The sequence below is a fragment of the Manacus vitellinus genome, unplaced genomic scaffold, assembly GCF_001715985.3.
Source record: "Manacus vitellinus isolate BGI_N305 unplaced genomic scaffold, ASM171598v3 scaffold_10_pilon, whole genome shotgun sequence".
NCBI lineage: Eukaryota > Metazoa > Chordata > Aves > Passeriformes > Pipridae > Manacus > Manacus vitellinus.
In genome coordinates this window covers 14,447,345-14,468,286 of record NW_021938838.1, presented here as the reverse complement: position 1 = coordinate 14,468,286, position 20,942 = coordinate 14,447,345, and the positions used below count along the sequence as shown (strand labels likewise).

Sequence of the window (20,942 nt, the reverse complement as noted above, 5' to 3'; positions counted from 1 at the left end):
CTAGGAGACACCTGAACTTTACAAATAAAGTACTTCCGAACTTTTGAAAGAAGTTTATCTGCACAGGTAGAGAGAGATGGAAGGTTAAGCCTCCATTAAGAGCAGATGGTAAAAGCTCTCTTGCTCCCTGTCTCTCAATCTCCATTGACAAAAATGGATATTAATATTGCCTAATTCACAGAGAAGAGTGAAGTGATCCAGGATTATTACAGCTATGAACTGCTATATAAGCATAACAAATGGCTATATATTCCCACCAATTCATCACACACTTACAGCTGGATAAAATATTCTTTGTTACATACTTCTAGCTAAATTAGTGCTAACTATAGCTTTCAGGCAAAGTCATAAGTACTTTGGTTGGATTTCTTCAAAAGAATAGTCATAGAGGAAAGAATTTGTATTTATTCATGCAAATCAAAGGTATTTCAAATGTTGCTTTAGTTGAAATTATACCTCTTCAACAAATAGAATGTAAATATTTCCATTAAATGCTTTCAAAAAGTAGATTCTTTGAGGGGTTTTTTTTGCTACATCAATATTTATGTATTTCTGATTGAATAAATCTATTTCCTGGGTCCAAATACTTGTAGTGTATCCTAAATGTTCTAAATAAAAATCAACCATGTTTGAGAATAGCTTGTATATGTAAGGAACAGTGTTCTATAGGTTGAATAACTACAGTTTATAATTGAAAACTCATCTTTTTCTAGAAGCATAGCTGTCATCAGCAGACAATCTTGAGCACTCAAAAAGAACATCTCCCAGTTTTTCCTGAGGCTTCTTCAGGAGCACAAAGAGATGGTATTGCTTCTGAAATCTGTACATCAGTGCTTCTGCCATTCTGCTGTCTATCTTGTATGTACCTGCTCTACACATCTGGTCTGGGCTGCTGGATTGCTATTCATCCTTTTATACTGCTGGGAGGTGTCCCTGGGGAATGATATCTCTACAGCTACTGTACAACTCGAGGTTACAATCTCAGTAACACCTTCTGCTATAATTATGTTTAGACTGGTGCTTTAAAACTATCCATTTCATTAATTCTCAATTTGGAGCCTGAAGCAAGGAGCTGAACATCTTACTACACACAGAATGTCTGAGAGAACAGATCTGAAAGTCCCAGATGGATTTCTTCAAATAACAAAAAAGAGCAGAAACAACAACAACAACAAAACCTTCCAAAGGTGCTTTTCTCAAATATAAGGTGTCAGCCCCTAAGCATAAAGATGCAATTAATTTTTAAGGATTCCTCATTACACATAAATGTCCTAAACCTCTGAATGTTTGGTCCATTCTCTCCTTAAAGGCCTCAGAAGGGAGAGAGGGACAACATTTATTAACTTCATAATGTGAAGTTAATAAATCTAGATTCTAGCAAGAAAGATTTGATGCTTCAAAAAAGATGTCCTTTCACTCTTGATGAGATCAATTTATCTGGAATAGACAAAGTAATTTAGAGGACACAGAAAAGTTATCACATAAAGTTACTAAGAAAAATTTAAATCAGAGCTTTGATTATAAGTCCAATAGACAGCAGAAAGTGCAGGTTTTAGAAACTTTACAAGTGCCATTTAGGCCTATCATTCTTACTGCTGAAATATTCCTTTGAAAGAACCTCCCTTTAATCCATGTTAATCCATAAATTGCTTTCATGGCCAGCACTTACCTAAAACGTGACCAGAATTTTTGGGACTATGGAGATAGGTATAAAGCAACAAAAACATCTCTTACACATGCTTTGAAGTTGCAAAGTTCAGTCTCACTCAGAACAGTTTAATTAAAAGCAATTACTTCATATTAAGCCTTTGCACCAAAAAGGGTGGGATTTTCATCGCATGGATTGCTCTTAACCTGGAAAGTTTCTCACTGATTGAGGCAGTGTGTGTTCTGAGTCAATCCTCCTGCAAGATTTGGCAAATGGGCTGCCAAAACATTACTGTGCTGCTGCTGTATAGCACCATCCATCATTGTACAGGTAATCCCAACAGTTCTGAACCTGTCAAGTCTCAAAACCTTCCCCTTATAGTTTCTTTGCAGGGATGTCCTAGACTAAAAGAAAAGGAGAAAACCAGTAAATTAATCTGAACCTGTTCCTTCTGCTCCCTCTAATATTTCCTAATTCAGCCTTACATTAATGTTTGTCTCAAAGCTTAATAAGCAGAGCTGAACATACAGCACGAAATTGTGTAAAGTAAAGGCAGATAAACTTAGAAAATCACTGTGAAACTCCTGAGAACCCTTTAACACTGACAGCAGAGAAATCTGTGGGATTGTCCCAGTTCTGGTGGGACTAATACATGTTCTTGTTCATGCCTCCTCCATTCACCTCATCCTCCCCAGGGTCTTCCAGCACTGTCTGCACTTCTGCCTCTGCTCCATGCTCTGCCTCACCCACTGACCAGTCTTCCCCAGGGCCCCAGATGGTTCCTGTTTCCATCTCTGTGTCCCACCTGCCATCTGGGTCTGCCCTTCCTCACACCACTTCAGCTTGAGTCTCCTATCCAGGCAGCTCCAACCTACTCCAGCCTCACCAGATTGCAGTTCTCACATCACCTCCTTCATCCTTCTCTCCTCTGTCTCCTGTCAGCCCTGATTGTATCTGGTCTCACGTCTGCAAGGACAGGAAGAGCAGCTCTGTTTTTGCTTTAAGGTCCAGCCCTAGTCCAAGGAAAATGTGCTGGGAGAGCTCAGCTCAGTCCCTCCAGCCCTGGGGTGGTGCTTTCTAGACAGCTGTAGAATCCTCAGAACATTTGTCAGACAAGTATAATAAGCCTTGTGCATCATATGGTTCTGCCAAAGCTGAGGAAACTTTCATGCAAATTGCAGCAAGAACATTTCCTGCATTCCCATCAAATTTAATCCCTTCTCATAGGAGGACACAGTTTATTAATGAAACATCTGCAAGTATTTTTAACCAAGACAAAAATGAGTGCCATTCATTCTTTGTAACAGCTGAATCTCTCTCATTGAAAACTTAACACACTTTTTTTTTTTTTTGGTTGTCAAACACACAGGAAAGAGGCACAGTTGGAGTGAAGTTAATTCCATCAGAAGCTCAGTTAATTTTTTTATATAAAGTTTGGAAGAAGTATTCTCCAAGATCTATTTGAACTCTGGCATTAAACCATTTGTCCCAAAGGTTCAAAAAAAAAAAAAATAGAAAAAGGAAAAAGTATTTTTTCTAACAGAATAAGAAGAAACTTTCTATGTCCCATTAGAACTATGTACTACCACAGGCCTTTATCACTACAATAATGAGTAAAGAAAATGATATATATTTAACTCCACTATCATTAAAGATTTAAGATTATTGCAATAATTTTCTACTTCTCTTTTGCTTTATTGAGCTTAGTCAAACTGATATATTGCTGTGTACTTCATTCATTCCTGCTGATGGATGGTATGAATTATGTAGACAATGCTGATGTCCAACTAATAAGAGGAACTACAGAAAAGAGAAGATAAGCAGTTGTAGATGATGAAGTGCTGATTAATAGATTACCCCCCTTCTGACAAGTCCAAACCCATATTTTAAACTGCCAACAGCATTGCAACTGAATGAACAAGTATTTCTGGAATCCAGAAAATGTTGAGGAGCTGACCTTTCTCAAAATTAATCCTTAACAGCTTCTTTCAAGATTTATTTCTTTCTCCTAGTTTCGAACAAAATCAGCAACAGTGTGACCTGAGCTCCATGATTTCTAGTGGTGAATGTATAAAGTACTTTTTGGCCTAGAGTTTGATACTCTTGATACTCTTGCCTTGGTTTTCACACGCACCCTTCAGGCAGTACTGCTGACTCTAGTGACATTCATTAAGTCTGGGTTCAGAAAGGAGGTGATGTCATGGGGTAAAGCCTTTGAATCCACATTGGTTTGTATCAGCAGTAACAGCAACTGAAAGCTGGTCCTAACCTGTGCCGTGGAGGAAACGGGATAGCAGACCTAGAGCTCCAGATGGGCTTAGGAAGAAAGGAGGAAAAGAATGTTTTGAAGGATGACAGTAGCTCCTGAGGAATGAAACTCACTGATGAAAGTCCACAGAACACACTGACCAGCACAGCTCCCCCAGTGAAGGGACACAAGGGGAGTTCATCTTCAGAGAGGCCTGAACTTATGGGGGAGGCAGAGGAATAAACTGTAATTTCCCAGATTCACTTGGCACCAAAATATCTGCCCAGAGGTATTATAGGGTTCAACAGCCTATACAACAGCATAGAAAAATGCCTGGTCTTCCCTCATCCTATTTCTGCTATTGACAGTGCAGAATTCATCTTCAGTCCCCTCCACAGACTTGCTGTATGAATGTCATTTATAACTTCTCATGAAGAGAAAGAAATCAAAACCTCTAAGAAACATGCCAGGTTAAAGTACTACAGAGCAAGGGACAGAGTCAGATGAGTTATCTGCCTTTTCCAGTAAGATGAGAGAATGCTGTGTCAGTTATAAAATATTCACATGGATAAACTTCTGTCTTTCAGAGTGATAAGTATTTTTTTAAAATTAGTTTATGATTCCTGGATAGGCAATGTGCTACCTAGTGGGGAACCCCTCTAGTAACAGGTCACCACTCTGATGTCACCCATCAGATGGGATGGACACTTTGTCTAGAAGGATCCTGGGAGAGACAGTATCAAAAGCTTTATTAAAATCTCGAAAGATTACATCAACTGGCTGCCCTTGATCAACTAAGAGGGTTACCTTGTCATAAAAGGAAATCAAAATCAGATCACCAGTCTCTAAGCAACTTTCCTTCAGCTATGCTTAGGGATAGGGAAGAGAGCAGGAAAACTGGGTCACCAAAGACACAGAAAGAGGGAGCACTATAACTAATATATACACTTACAAAACCCTTGCATGGGAACACCAAGTCTAGTACAGCTTATTTTAACTCATGTGAGCTGGTGCTGAGCTTGAACTCTGACAGTATTATTAAAGTAGAAAATTCCCAGCACTTCTTTGCCACCATCCAAGTGCAGGAGAAATTACATAGTTGTCTGCAGCCCAGACCTAGGGCGCCCCAAAGGGATCTTCCCCGACCTTGGGTGCATGTCTGAAAAACCAGACATGTGCCCAAGAGGGATCCAGAGCCGCCTCCTACAAGTCAGTGTTGCATCTGCTTCAAACTGGTTTCAAATACCCATGTGGTGTTTGAGTGGGTACACTCTCAGTCTCACTAATAATTATTATGAGGCCAAGCAGGACTGGCATTTTAATCACAAGGGAGCTTAAACACTCACATGTGCTAAACACCTGAGAATTAAAAGACTGTGAGCATGAGCGAGGATAAATTAACATTCCCAATTTGCTAGCTCCAACATTTTGAAGCGAAAAACACTTTTCCCCACAGACAGTAAACCACAAGTACATTTATTTGTACTAATTTACCAGACGTTTATTTTGGCACTGTTAAAGCAACGATGTCAAGTTTCCACCTTATCTTTAAGCTATATACAAAGAGATTTTCTCATAAAAATAATGTGCTATTTAATCAACACACACGCACACAAGCTGTTAAGTGTAACAAAGCCTAACTTCTCCTGGAAAATGTGCGACTTTTACAAGTCCCCACAGCACAGTCTCACACAAGATCAACAGCATGTTTTGGAGAACAAGAATAATGTAGTGATGATCAGAGAGTGCACGGGCCCAGCTACACAAACACATGCACACTCCTTAGCCAGAAGGAGCAGGTGCTCTTTGACACTGGAAATCTCCTCACTGTACAGCAAGATATTAAGGAAGAATTGCCTGCTCCTCACTCCCTTTAAATATTTGCTGGTGTAAATTTCAAGAGAATAAATATTTTTTTTTTCAAGAGTAGCTGATAATATCAGCTGTAGATTACATGAAAACATTTTTATTAACAGTAGGTGGACAACAAATACTGTTAGGAATTATTCTGGTCTCTGCAAGACAACCTGAGACTTTTTGAAGTTCTGTCTTTCTGAAAATGCCAAGATATTTCAACATTATGAGCTAAGAGTCATAAAAAAATAGGTTTCTTATTGAAATTGGTTTTGAAATAGATGTCTGAAAAACTTAAGCCAACATTTAGCCTACAGAAAATATTTAGGACAGTTTATAATTGAATTTATATAGATGTAAAATCCCATTTTTGATATAATGCCTCCAAAAATTGTCATCTAACAGTACTGCTTATACTGTACTGTGAAAAGCAGCATAGCAAATATTTCTCATGAAAATTTACTTCCTCAAAAGCAAACAAAAGAGCTGCACATCTAACCTGTACCACCTTTAGAATTGTGGCACTGGAAACACAAAGCCTCAAGAATGGCCTACATTTTATCAAATATCTTGAAAAGACAACTTAACTTTATCTAAAAAAAAAAATTCCCCCCAAAATCCGACTCCATACTCAAACACTAAGAGTCCAGAGAATTTCAGCTAATTTCAGTTTTTAGTGGGCAAATTAAACCCATTTGGAAAAAACCTCAGCCAGATCATATGCTCATGGATACAATACATAACAAAGCACATCCAAAACCATCTGAAAACACCTTACATTAAAGCCAATGCAATTAGTTGAGGCCCCAGGTAAAAGATAAACTGCACTAATAAAACCCCATGTGCCAGAGTTTGTTGGTCAGTACCTCTGTGTTACATGAAGCCTTTGGGGCACGCTGAGAGAGGGACCATACTGATTCATTAATTAATGTCATCCAGGAATGGTTTCTATTCACTTGGCATTTTAAAACTGGACCTCAAGTCTGCTAAATACTGTAACCAAGTAATGCATGGAGCTCTCAACTGCTAAAGGCTGCTCCCAGGACATCAAACTGCTTCCTTGGACAGGAGGATACTGCGTGATTAACCACAAACAATGACATTATGCCTTCCAGCAGGGAAGTCTCCATCTGTATCCCTGTAGGACTGACCCCCCTTCTCTTGCAGAAGTCCAGAAAGCACCCTAAAAGGATGTTCAGGAGGCAAAAGGGATGCACTTCAAGACAGTATGAACAGCAAAATGTGTAAGATCCTGTAGAATTTGGAGGCACCGAATCATACAATCATAGAATGGTTTGGGTTGGAAGGGACATTATAGATCACTTATTTCCAACCACTCTGCCATGGGCAGGGACACCTTCCACTGGTCCTACACTGGGCTGCTCTAAGCCCCATCCAATGTGGCCTTGAACACTTCCAGGGATGGGGCAGCCACAACATTTCTGGGCAACCTGTGCCAGGGCCTCCCCACCCTCCCAGGGAAGAATTTCTTCCTAATATCTAATCTAAACCTACTCTCTTTCAGTCTGAAGCCATTTCCCCTTGTCCTGTCACTACATGCTCCTGTGAATAGCCTCTTTCAGTAAATAATCTCACAGTCTCACAGGCATCATGTTATACTATCACTAAAGAAACTATCCCTTGTACATGAGAATATTTACAGACACCCTCACCTAAACCATTCCCTCTCTGCCCAGCCTGTTTTCATACTGCTGGCAAGGCACAGCCTGCAGCTTATGAGTCCAGAACAGAGGGATCTCTTTGTAGGAGGAGCTGGTGGGACCTCAAACAGTAAATATTTTGGTTTGACTCTCTCAGAAAACTTAATGAAGCCCATTATCTGATTTCCCAGGCACCCAGTCCTTAGCTGGCACACTTTTACATCGGTAAGCTTTTCGTATCAAAGACATAAGTCTTTGCTAGACTCAGAGTACTCTAGAGTAATTTTCAAATGCTTTAAATGTAAGGAAATTCTATTGTGAGCTGATAAACTGTAGTTATACTGAACAGCATTCCCCAGGAAAGAGCAGCTGTTTTAATACAGTCTGAAGCCAGAAATTTTAATGATTGTTTCATTTAAAGGAATTAGTGATGGAATTATGTACATCAGGTACATGGAAGTCCTATTCCATGAGCACTGTTGGGGGTCCAGTAACAAGAGACTGCATCCTAATTCTCACCCCTGAACTCTCCTTCTTTCCATGTTTCAATATCCTGAAGTCACCAGACTCGCATGAAAATCAGCTGTCAGAGAGAACCTTGCATGATTTTTTTTTCCTTTCTTGCTTCCTTTATTGTCAAATCAAGATTATTTTCCTTTTTCAATTTAGTATATGGTATTGCCTGATAGAAGAGACTAACAAAAAGTCTAATGTACCCTTCATTCATACGAATAAGACTAATAATTAGCAAAGCTAAGATTAAGTTTAATGTCATTTTAGTAGCTCCTACAGTATTTTACCAGCACTTTAATCGTAGTGATGTTACTGAAAATAGTTTAATGATAATTTTGAGGTAGTAGAGAAGTCATTAAGCAGATGACCCTGATATTAAAACTGACCAGTTTTGTACAAGTGTTCGGATCAAACACTGTGGATTTACTTGTGCAATTTCAGACAGAACCCTCCTCTCTGCTGGAGAATCAGAGGCATCTTTTTCCCTTTCTATCACTGACTGCAGAGAATCTTAGATAAGCAAGGGACACAGGCATCAGCTCTCCCCGTAAAAGCACAGCAGGAATCACCACGATGATTGGCAGATACATTTTGCAGATTGTGTGTGTTAATGGGAGGCAAACGAGTGCCCACGGCTGTTCCTTTGCTTTGCACACTAAGCAATCTCGAAAGGGCAGGAGCAGGGCTGTCCCCTGTGCCCCCAGTCACGGCACATAAAAGGAAGGCAGCCAAGATTTACACTGGCATCTGATTGTCTCCTACATGACACTTGAGAGAACAGGCAGTCACAGCACAGAAATGGCTGAAAACCTGCAGAAACCTTCTGTCTTTGCTGCTTTGGTTTTCCCCACTCAGTTATTTTACAAAGAAGCCTGGAAGTACCTGCAAATCAGCTGCCTGGGTCCTCAGCAAGTGTTTCTGAAATGAGGTCTATCAATCTTTTCACAAACATTTCTCACAATAAATCTTGCAGCAGTGAAGTAAAATAAATGGTATCTCTAACAGCAAACACTCACAGAGGTCTGAAGCAATCTCTCAACATTTATTTCTGGAGATGCACTTGAGATGTAAAGAACAAATGAAAAATTTTAGTCTGACATTAATTACGATTTTATGCCAATAAAAGTTTTCACAGCACATTTCTCGATAAAAACAGCAAATACTGTTGAAAACTTCTGTAATTACACCAAGTCCACCATTATATCTGCTCTCCCAGGAGAGGCTGGGACAGAATTAAGACCTGAGAACAAATTTTAGTCTGTGTCTCTCTAGAGGTGTCGCTGCCTGCAGAGCATTGGCTCCTGCCTCAACCTTTCAGCTGGGATGAGACTGGAGGGGAGTGACAGGGACGGACAGACAGGGTGGCACAAGATTAAGTATTATCTAGGGTTTCAAAGTAACTTGCTGAAGGGCCTGTTCTAGGAATGGAAACAGTGGTTCTCTGCTTTCCTATTATATTAACCTGGTCTACTGTTCTACTCATGTGCATAAAACAATCTTACTGTGCAGTCCTGATTCTGACCTGTAGATTAACCAAAAATGTATGATATGGCATGAAAATTGGCTACATGTCCACAAATCTTATTTCTAACTCATAAACCAGTCATTTATACTGTATTCTCACTTCCTTTAAGTTTACCATCACCACTCACCTTTAATAGTGAATACGGTTCTTGTCTCTCACATCTATAAAAGATTACGTCAGTAACAGATATCACTGAGCAGAAAACATTACTCAAAGGTACAGAATTACATGTAGAAAGAGATTAATTAGTGGAATTTCTCAGTTTGGAAAAGATATGATCGAGGAAAAGTCACATATATCATGGAGAAGGGGGCCATCAAAACAAGGTAATGGGTTTAAATATATATGCATACAGCAATAAGGAAAATAAACACATCCACTGTAGAACTTACTGCTATACCAAAAAAAAAAAAAGTTCAGTAGGATTATTCTTGCCTTTTTACATTGTTTTGTTTTAACTTGGACACAATGAGCCAGGTTCTGCAAAAATAACTACAGTGATACACTACAGTTTCATGATATTGCAATAGTACAATTTTAAGTTTCTAAATGGAAAAAAATGGGAATAAGGATTTTATTTATTTCACAGTAACCATAGACTGCTGAAGTTGTTCCTTACTGAAGAATTAAATCAGGTAGATATGAGCAAGTTATTTGCTAAATATACTTACAAAAAGTAAAAAATGACTGCTCTACCCTTTTGCTTTAAGGAACAAGCATTTTCAAAATAGATGTTAGACCTAAGTTTGTAATCAGCTTTAGGAAAAAATTATGTAACTAGTGACTAACAATCTAGAGGAGAACACTACAAATGAGCTTCTCATCTCCTTGGGGAATTGTGCATTGGTCCCATCCTCAACAGAAACAAATCAAGGTCCCAGAAAGACTTTCTTGCATGGCAGCTGAAAACAAACTGTTACTGGAAAAGAGCAGCAATAATCCAATAGTGAGTTCTTTGTTCAGAAATCCCAATAACCAGAAAAACTCTTTGAAATGATCAATTCCATTAAAAGCTTTAATGAGATTACCAAATTTAATTACTCTTCTGTGCTGCATTAATTTATAAAGGGTGGGTCCTCAATCTGAACATTTAATAGTTTCCAGAAATAGCAAATCCCATTTGTAAAGAAGCAGAATGATTTCTTTTTTTTCTTTTTAATTGAAATAATCTAGCACCATTATAAGCCCTTTGGGCAAGATTTCTAGGAGTACTGTAGTGCCTAAAAGGTTGATATTTCTTAGGTATCTATTTTAATTGTCATATGCTCAAAGGCCTTTTAAATGTTCACTCTCTATATATTAACACAAAAAAATATTGAACAAGGTTACATTTAGGCTGTTTCAGTTTTTTAAATGTGATTTTACAAATTATACCACTAGAAAAGATAAGTGGAAGTAATTTTTAATACACAGCAAGATGCATTTCTAACTAGATTAAGCAGCTGTTAACATTATTTTTCTGCACAGCAAGAACAAACGTCTACAATAACTAGACCTTAAAGGAAGAGGCAATCCCATTTGGTGCACATTGTATACATTTGATTTTATTCCCCAATAGCATTCAGAAGGAAATAAAGAAGAATTAGATATGGAAATTAATTTGCAGCAGTACTTCAGACAAGCACATTTGCAAAAGCATAAGAATGCTGAAGACATTAGGAAGAAGTCTGTAAGAAGCAAGAAAAAAAGGATAACACTCAACTTCAACATTCAACTCCGATGCCAACTTCTTGCCATATGAAAGTGTCAAGTTGGTACAAAAAAAATTACCATTCAACAACAAACCCGTCAGATATATGTGACAGGGAATAGGAAGGTAGGCACTGACAGAAGTTGAAGGTCTGCTGCTGAAACAGAAAACTATGTATTTCTTGGGATTTCTCCCATACCTTCTGTGCTTAATTTTCCAACAAAAGAGTAGCATTTTGCTGAAATGCTGAGTGTTAAAGCAAAAGGCAGCAGTTCCAGGAAACCCGTAACAATGAAACAGTAGTCAAAGTAATGCTGAAATACAACAACAAAAGGTGTACATGAGACATTTAGGAAGCTACTCAACAGCAGCTACATCCTGTAGGGCTCAATCCTAACTAGGATGATTCTACCAAGTTAAAAGCAATAAAACAACCACATATAAAAATTCAGGCAACAAGATTTGATGGTAACGAAATATATTACATTAGCTAACACATGAAACCCCCAAAGCCTTGTATTTGCTCTCTGTAGCACTAATAGTTTTATAATTCTCTGTGTGGCTAAAATAATTTATAGACAAGAATTCTGCAAAGTGTGATCACTGCTCTTTACTAGACTAGCACGTTCTGCAGGACAGGGCAGGGACATGGACATCCCCCAGGACTGCCCTGAGGGGCACACAAAGCCTTGCAGGCAGAGTTTCTCCACTGCAGTATCTTGAGCAACTGCAGTTGCTCAACTGCCTTAACGCCTTCTAAAAACCCCCTCTAGCCAACAGATGGCTTGTTCATAAAACTGAGTATGGGAATCACAGATTGGAGCTTTCCCCTTGCCAGAAGGATCTTTCTCCACGAGGTATTCTGGAAAGGCACTTGCATAATGGTAATTTCAGAAACTTAACGATAAACGACTAGAAAGAGTTTCAAATACAACACCTAATTAGAACAATACTGAAGGTATGCCCCTGCATAGTAGGATTCATCCAGCTTCAGATCACTGCTGGAAGTCTGTTATTTCTGCAGTACAGTATGGGCTAGTTTGAGTATAACAGTTAATTATACAGTTGAGCTTAATTAAATTGTTTTGTTTGCAGTACAAGGATCTCTGCATTTTTATAGGTCTAAGTTTGCTTACCACAAGCACTGCTCCTTTAACCTGAGTCCCAGGATGGGCAGTACTTGCCACATTCCAACCAAGAACACAGTAATCCAGAATCAGTCTTATAAAACAGTAAATCCTGCTGCAAGACATTAAGGTACATCTGTCCAGCTGAAATCCTCTTACAGCAAGACATTCATTATTGCAAGGAGAAACTGCTTAGCAGAAACAAGATCAAGGCCTGGTGATCTTACAAAAGTACAAATGCACAGATGAAACTTGTAAGAAGGTAATGTATACTATGTTCTCTGACTTACAACTTTAAAAACAGTTGCTACATAGTAGTTAGAAAGAATGATTCTTTTAAAACTGGACAAGGAAGATGTCTCCCCAAACCAGAAAATTCTTAAGCATCCCAAAGAAATTCCTGAATAGATGATTAATTTAATTCGGTTAAAAAATTAATTACTACAAAGAGAAATGTAGTATTCTTTCTGTAACCAAGAACTGCCTAAAGTTCTTTTACTTTTAGAAGAAAAAGACAATTTCTTCAAGAAGCCCCCATGTAGTTTGTTGCCATCCAGTCTGTAGAGACCAACAAGCAGGTCCACCCCTCCCTCCCCAGCTCTCACTGTGGCAGGAGCAGCCAAATGCTGAGGTCTCATTATTTTGAAGTCTTCATTACTTTTAAAACCTATGCCATCAAATCCAGGCTCCAAAATATTATGAAACATAAATAATCAAAGCTAAATGTCAGCTGTCAACATAACAAACACTGCATGAGGCTCATTTACTGGAGAATGGAATTGAAAAGTTGATTCATGAGCTACCTTTCCACTTCCATGACCATGAACCAGCACACTGCAACGAGGACCGTGCTGAACCTTGACATGAGATGGAGACCAGGAAACAAAGGGCAGTAGTGGACTGTTTGTGCCAGTCTGGCAGCTTCTTTCCCCAGTAGCATTGTTGAAACCAGAGCCCAGCAAAATTGCCAACAAAAACTGTGAAAACCTGCAGTTTCCCCCAACTCTTCCCCCATTTTCTGGGCTTAGGGCAGACCTCCCAGCTGCTGGCATGAAGAAGCAGTTCTGCTGCATGTCACTTCATAGTTTGGCACGAAATGAAAGATAATATGGTTTAAAAGAAGTTTTGCAGTGTCTTTTTCAAGATAACATGAAAACAAACAAGATAAAGGAAAACAAAAGGGTAGAAAACCCTGAAAAGAATGAAGAAATCTGTGTTTCTTTCCTTATCGCTGTATCGCACTCCCACCCAAAATCAGAGGTGGTTTCCTTTGCTCACAAAAACATTTGTAGCTTTACATTCACTCAACAGCCCTCTATTCCATCTGGCAACAGGCTGGGTCACTATATTGAAATGATATCCTCTGTGCTGCTAAATATTCCTGCTGATAGAGCACCCTTTGGAGAGCTGCCAGCACGTTTAATTGCAAATGGAGAAAGCGTTGGCCAAATGATTCCTTTATTTCCAAAAGCACAGATGAGGGTCAGCTTAGGAAATTTCTTTAGGTTGCAAGAGATTAACCCTGAGCATGATTTTGAGTGTCTCCTGGTTCAGCTGGCTGTCCACATTCAGCTCAAGAGAAACAGAGGCAATGGAGAACCAACAGTGCTTAAGTTCAACTGTGTGAAATCAGCGACAACAGACCTGACAAATTTATATCCTTTAAATTTTCCATTCACCTCTGCCTATAATGATGATTGGAGTAAAACAATTCTCCACAGATAAATTATGGGAAGCACCATCGTGTCCTGACCTGATTCCCTTCCAGCCTCTCGGGTAAGTGCCTGTCTGCCCTGGCAATGGGCTGCCTCATCAGCAGAGCTGCACAGGAGTCAGGAGATGAGGCAACAGCCTTCTCTTGCCATCCCTTGACATGGAATTAGAGAATTTACTTTTTCTACTACAGATTTTTTTTAATCCCCATTTAGATATTCTGCCTTTCTCTCTAGTCCAGAAATGAAAAATCAAAGATTAGGAGTGTGCTTGCTTTTGGCTCCCTAGCAATAACACCTTGACAGATTTAAAAGAAATAAAAATAATTTTTTGAAAGTGACATCACTAACATACTCTGCCTGGGTAGCAGTGCTGGGGCCCTTGCACACACCCTACAAATCAAGTCCAAATTTAGATGCACTGCTGCAAGAAAGAAGGTTTGAGATGTACCTTCCAAAATAATCCAGAAGAACAGGGCATCACCACTGACAAATGAAATTATGTTGCTCAACACAAGTACAGTAAAACATAATTTTTACAGAGTAGACAGTGGGGACATTAAAGGAAAATGTGTATTTCACTAATTATTGAGGACTGACACTCATCAGAAATTCTATCTTTGATCAGGCCACATTAAATAATAATAAAAAAGGTTCTCATTTCTTCACTCCTTCCAGCAGCCCTGTGTAAGAGTTTTTTTATTGCATAGGATAAGAGAGATTTTAGGAGGTCTGTCTTTCTGTATTCACATGCTATTTTGTTTTCTTAATGCATACAATTGATTGTTTCAAGTTATACTTAAACTAAAACTAAGCCTTCATATTTATCTGCATGAAACATTATAGTCAAATTTTTTGAAAATTCTTGACCAGAATCCACAGAGAATAAGGGCCTCAAATTACACTTGTAACACAAGACAGAAATCTGCCAGTAAAATACTTGTAATCCTCACACGACAACTTCTTTGGAAGTTTGAGACTTATTCAGATCTCCAGTTTCTTACTTGGACTACTTGCCAGAAGACTTTTGATTGTGGGTTTTGTTTGGTTTTTTTTTCCTAAAAGATTTCCCTGTGTTCACATCAGAGCCGATGCAATTAAATACTTTTCCCTCAACTACAAAATGCTGTTAGCAAAACCAGAACTTTCTTACAGCAACTTCCCATCCTCAGGAAAAAGCTGCTGTCAGAAATCAATTGCAAGGTCAGGAAGGGAATTGCTAGTCAAGAAATATGAAGCAAGGATATCAGTTCAGATCCTGGGTAAGTGTCCTGGCCACTAAATCCATGTCACCCCATCAGTCTCTGCTCCCACAGTATGTAAATCATCCAACACTCCACTACCTTGGAGTTACTCTTTTGGAATCTTCCTCACTTTTCATAAAATATTTTCAAATGCTCTATTTGTTGCAGTTCAAAGATCCCAAACCTTATTACTTATTACAAACGTTATTGCTTGTCACAGTTCTTGTTCACTGGATGACCACCCTTCAATTACTCTACAGTCTACATCTGAGAATTTTCACCTCGAAAGTCACTCCCTGACCATCACACTAAATACTTCTGAACCCAGCTGAGTTATCAGAGACACACAGAAAGCCTATTAAGTTATAAACATCAGCCATAAAATAAGGAATGATCGAACAGGATCATCTCTCTCTTCAGGAGAAAGCATTTCATGCAGACTTTTCTAGCTAAGCTGGGTTGTGTAAAGGCCAGAGACCTGGACTGCATGTGGAGACTGAGCACAGCCTCCAGCAGGAATGCTGCTTTTGGCAGCCTGGGTGGGGATTTCTGCCTGTGTGGGTGTGTTGGGAATATCCAGCTCAATGCTGTGCCATGTGCACATCTCTTATGAAAATTTTCCAACAGCACAAGGACCAAACATGAATGTTGTTTCAGAAAAATGACTGGAAGACAGTGCTGGTTTTCTTCCATAACAACTATTCATAAGAGTTGCACCTTGCTAACCCACTTTCATCTGAAATCTAAGATCATTAGGGATTTGAAGCTCTCTTAACAGCCCAAAGAAAGTCAGAGATTGAAACGATTTGTACATTTGTTTAGCCATAATATTTTTACTCATATTTCATTGCTACTTATTTCCTGCAACTTCAGCTGAGTAAATCAGAACTTAGCCCCCTCAGGAATTTCTGTTCCTCTGTTTCACCATCACTAAATAAATTTTACTGTTTGCTGTTATTAAACATCCAGAAAGTGAACTGTGGAGCCACGGATACTCCTCCAAGGTATTCTGTACCATAAAAAGATATATAGTACACAGAAAATCCTTCAAATTTAAAAGGCAGACTATAAATTAGGGCTTTTATTCTTCCCACTATCAGATACAGAGCATCACCAAGCTGGCCAGGCCCCAATGAGACACAACCTGTAGTTATTTTATATAGAACTAAGTGAAAATTTTCCATAGATTTAGCTTCTAGCATATCAAGTAGTCATTTTTATCCCAGGAAGAAAGAGCATTAAGATACCTCCAAGGCTGCACAATAATAATAATAAAGAAATATTTATTTCTGTAAACTCTACTTACAACCTTCATTTTTCCATAGATTTTGCTTTATAATTAGACTGCAACATCTGTAAATTTGTATTATATTTGTACTATTCTGTCAGTTTGTATACCTTTAGATAGTGTCTTATCTGTTTAAACAAACCAACTCTTAATTTTGTAACCACCTCTTGTGGAGCGCAAGAATGAAAACATTTATATAAAGGCAGTTAACAATCACAGTAGTTTTGTCCCTCTCCAAAGATATTATGTTGACCATTTTTTTTCTTGTATTTGATGCCTTGTTTGACTACCAAGACAAAAAGAAGGGGGGGGGAATCAACCCTGAATTACACTACAGATTATCATTAGAACATTTTTCAATGCATAGGACAGTAGCAGCAATTTTGCTTAGATGTACTGAACCATGGATCTACCAGACATTATAATCTCTTAGTGGTTAATGTTTGTTGCTTTCAACTCAAATGATTTCTTTCACAGCTAGCAATAAAGTTACATACTGTATTAATTTTCACTGGGTCAATATTAGAAAGCACCAAAGAGAAAAGTTTGTGACTCCTTTTACCAATCTTTCTGCTATTTCAAGTTCCTAAGGTAGAAGTTGAGGAAATATATGGAAGATGGCATAGAAGGATGTAATTTCTGAAATTATTTTAGAGCCAACTGAAAAGGAAGAGAGAATTAGGCACCTGCAGAGATGGAGGCACTGGTATATTTGGAGCAGAAGCACATGAAAAGTGCACAGAGGTCTCAAAAATTTCACATTCTTCATCTTTTACAGAGGAGAGAGGTGGAATTGTACCCTATTTTAATCCCTCTCTCTGAAATGCCAGTGGCCTTAAAATGGTCTTTATCTTAGTGCTTGTAAGATTTTTGCCCAGAAAGTGAAGAGGGAGGGTCATATATTGAGAAATTATTTCCCTGTTGAATGGTCAATCACATCCGTGCTGTTGATTAAGGACTGCTGGCAAACATTAGGCATTTTTGGCTTGTTATTAGGCATCCTTTCATCTGTATGTGTTGGAAATACACTTGCACTGTTGTTTGTGCCTGGAGCATGAATAATGGATCCTGTTTTACTGCTGTCATCTGTGTGGTTCATTATGAGATGTTTATGCAGTGTACAAATTCTTTCTTTTTTCTTACATCAAGCCTGATCCTGCATTTTCTCCTCAGGTAGGAGATCTTTACTGGTATGAGGAATGCAGGCTGCTCAATCATGTTTTCCTTTTCGGGGGATTAAACATGGTTCATCCTGGTTACATCTGACGCAAATCCAAATTTTCATTTATGAATCATTTTTCAGGGTTGCATGCAAAGCATTCGATATTTATTAACAACGACATGATAGTTACTGCACTGGTGGACTTTGGCCCTGGAAAATCTCCACCATGATAGCCATCTTAATTGATTTTCAGGCATGGGCCTTTACCTACTGCCTGTATTTAAAATGGAAAGCTTGGTCCCTGTGCCACTGTCATTTACATTGGGAAGCCCATTATCCCTCAATAACCAAGTCTGACAGCGCTCTGGATGAACACCTGTATTCCACTTAGAAGAGTCCACTTCATTTTCATAATGCATTAGCAGAGTCATGAATCTCTGAGCACTCATTTGGAGGTCCTTATTGATGCAGATTTGTTTATTAAAAGGAAGAAGGTGGACTTGTGAAAGTTGGGACCTCTAAGTCTTGAGACCTGTAGCAAAGCTCAGGTTCTAAGATTCTGAAGGAAGTCTTATTAGAGCAAGTTCTTCTGTGAAGAAGAAAAGAACTATTTTTGTGATCTGTTTTTATCTACAACAAAGATTCACTGGCTATGGCATTTTACTTCCATAACTATGTATTGTTAATGGAATTGAGGGTTCTGTACACTAGAAGAAATATTCAACAGCTAATTATTGAATTTTTTGAGCAACTGGAAAAGAGATGGGCTTTCATGTAGTTCCTCAGTCACTTCCTTGTGTCAAAATTAAATAGAACAAATAACATATCAATGTAAAAAAGGTGATACAAGATTTGGACCTCTTTTCTGAATCCAACTCTGCCATGACCTGCATTTAACATATTTTTCCTACTTTTCCTTAACCCCACATAGCTGAGCTTTTGAACTGTTCATTGCTCCCCCTCTTCACTACATCAGACTGCCCCCAGCCCAGCAGGGATGTGGTACTCTACATGAAAGAGCACATCACACTACCCTGCACAACCTCCAAGGTCCAGCAGGGATTGCAGGTGAGAGGGGCTGGGAGGCAGGACCAGATCATGAGCCCACATGCAAGCAGCAGGTACTCACTGAAGCATCCCTGTAAGTAATTCCTTAGATTACAAACCACTTTGGTTTCAGAAACAGCTCATAACATTATCCAACATATAGTACAGAGAACATTAAAAATTAATATCAATAATAAATTGACTAAGAATGTTTTCATAACATGTAGCAGAAAAAGGAATTGCCTGATGCAGATAAAACTGAGATAGGTTTAATAACACCATTAAAATAAGCTACATAGTGCCAAACTCCTAAAGCACAGATATTTCTTCATGCCAACAAGGAACTACTGATAAAGAGTAACAAACTAAATGCAAAGCTTGACAGTGGTTGCAACCTCTGTGCCTGCAAAATGTAAAACATCAGCCTCCTTGTAGCTGAACGGCACCAGCAGGGTCACTTACCCAGACTGTTCTGGCTAATTACATTTCCTAGGGCAAGAATAAGTTCTAAAAGAATATGATGAGCACAGCTCACTACTGGGATCATGGTTTATATGCAAGTATTAGAAGAATCTCAACTGTGATTCAAAGCATCTCAAGGAATGCACAGAATTTTGAAAAGGAAACAGGCTGAAACCTGTGGGATTCCTGAAGGGTAGCACTATGGAATATACATCTAAAACAGGGAGTAATGGGTAACCACACACCAGGTATATATTTCTCTTGTATGTAGTGCTAAGATGAAATAGAACTATCTCTGTAAATAGGACTTCTCCCACATTACAAAGATGGTCACATAGGCCATTAGTTTCCTGAAGAAGTATGATGAAAAGTATTGCTCTTTCCACTTGTACCTACTGGATTCAGAAGCACAAGAGGGGGCAGGTATATGGCTTAGGTAAGAAGAGACCTTCTTTAAAAGGCCCCTGTCTGATCATATAACCTGTTTCACTTTTCTATTTTAATGATTTTCGTTTCAATGAATATGCACATAGGTGCTTTAGTGATGAGGAGAGGAAAGCAATACTGTATTCCTATAGGAAATATTTTTCCTGGACACATACAGTTCTTTCTGGACTGCCTGAACAACGGCTAATCCTGACTGAAGGAGGGAGGGAAGGAGTTAATGAACTTCTTAATATAATAAACAGAAAAAATACGAAGAATTAAAAAAGTATTAGTATTGTTCAACACTGCTATTATTAAAGATCTTCTTGTAAATCCTGCACAAGAGTAGGGTCATAAACATTTACTATTTTCCATGGTGCAATTTTTAAACTACATTGCTATTCCCTGGAACAATCACCTCTAGCTGCTGCTTACATGGTTAAGCAATTCATTATATGCTGCTAAAACACTGCACAGCCTCCATCAACTAAATGTGTGGCAGCTTCCCTGCACCTGATACACAGAGGTCCCCACTCACTTTGCACTGAAGTTACACGTTAACTGACAAGTGAGAGAGGCGTAAGATTTAAAATCTGGGTTTTGTTTTCCCACAAGGTATTAAAGACAACTTTGTGCAGCAAACCTCAGCATTCAGTCACTTGTGGAAGGAACCTACAGCTGCCTCGATGTTTTGATCAGCAGAACATCAGTGCCTTGTGGCCTCAAAGTCCTCCCTTTGGGGCCAGGGAACCCAAGGCTGAGAACATTCTACTGCATCCCTGAATCCTGCAGCTTTTTGCAAGCTGCAATAGGGCACAAGCTGCTTTATTTTCCAGTATTGTATTTCAGTTCATAGTTTTGAAGAGCTGTTGGATCACTGAAGAGTGAGGTCCTGTGGTGCAGCTCAGAGAATGCCCCTGTTACTCTGCTTGCAATTATCTCTGGGCATCACAGCCTTCTGCTCTGAGGGGGCCTGTGATTGCCAACCAGGACGTTCACCCATCACTGCCACCACTGCCTAGGTACAGTTTAGTGGCATTACAGCCCAACTTGCTGTAATGTCATTGCTGCACAGCCCAGCAGTGCCACTGTGGGTTGAGGTCTGCAGGTATTACTGATATTACCACACTGTTCAAGGGGCCGATAACTTTGCTATTGGAAATTGCACACAGCTAAAGCTCAAAATATAAATTGTCATTCCTCCACTCTTTTAAATAAAGCAAGCTCCCAACCAAAATGACAGATTCTGTTCCAGTTTGACAGCACATCTGTATTTTAAGTGTTTTTTAGGTACCTTCAGGCACTTTTTCGCCCTCTCCATAATAGACAAAAATT

At 39.0% G+C, this 20,942-nt stretch overlaps 1 long non-coding RNA gene across 1 annotated transcript; it reads right to left on the bottom strand.

Annotated features, from left to right (window-relative positions):
• Nucleotides 1-1,939: 1,939 nt before the first annotated feature.
• LOC108642584 lies at nucleotides 1,940-20,301 on the bottom strand. The gene is made up of 3 exons (XR_001922658.1): nucleotides 20,251-20,301; nucleotides 2,535-2,614; nucleotides 1,940-2,052 (listed from the first exon to the last, which is right to left on the bottom strand). It is a non-coding gene; the product is annotated as an uncharacterized LOC108642584 (long non-coding RNA).
• Nucleotides 20,302-20,942: the final 641 nt, after the last annotated feature.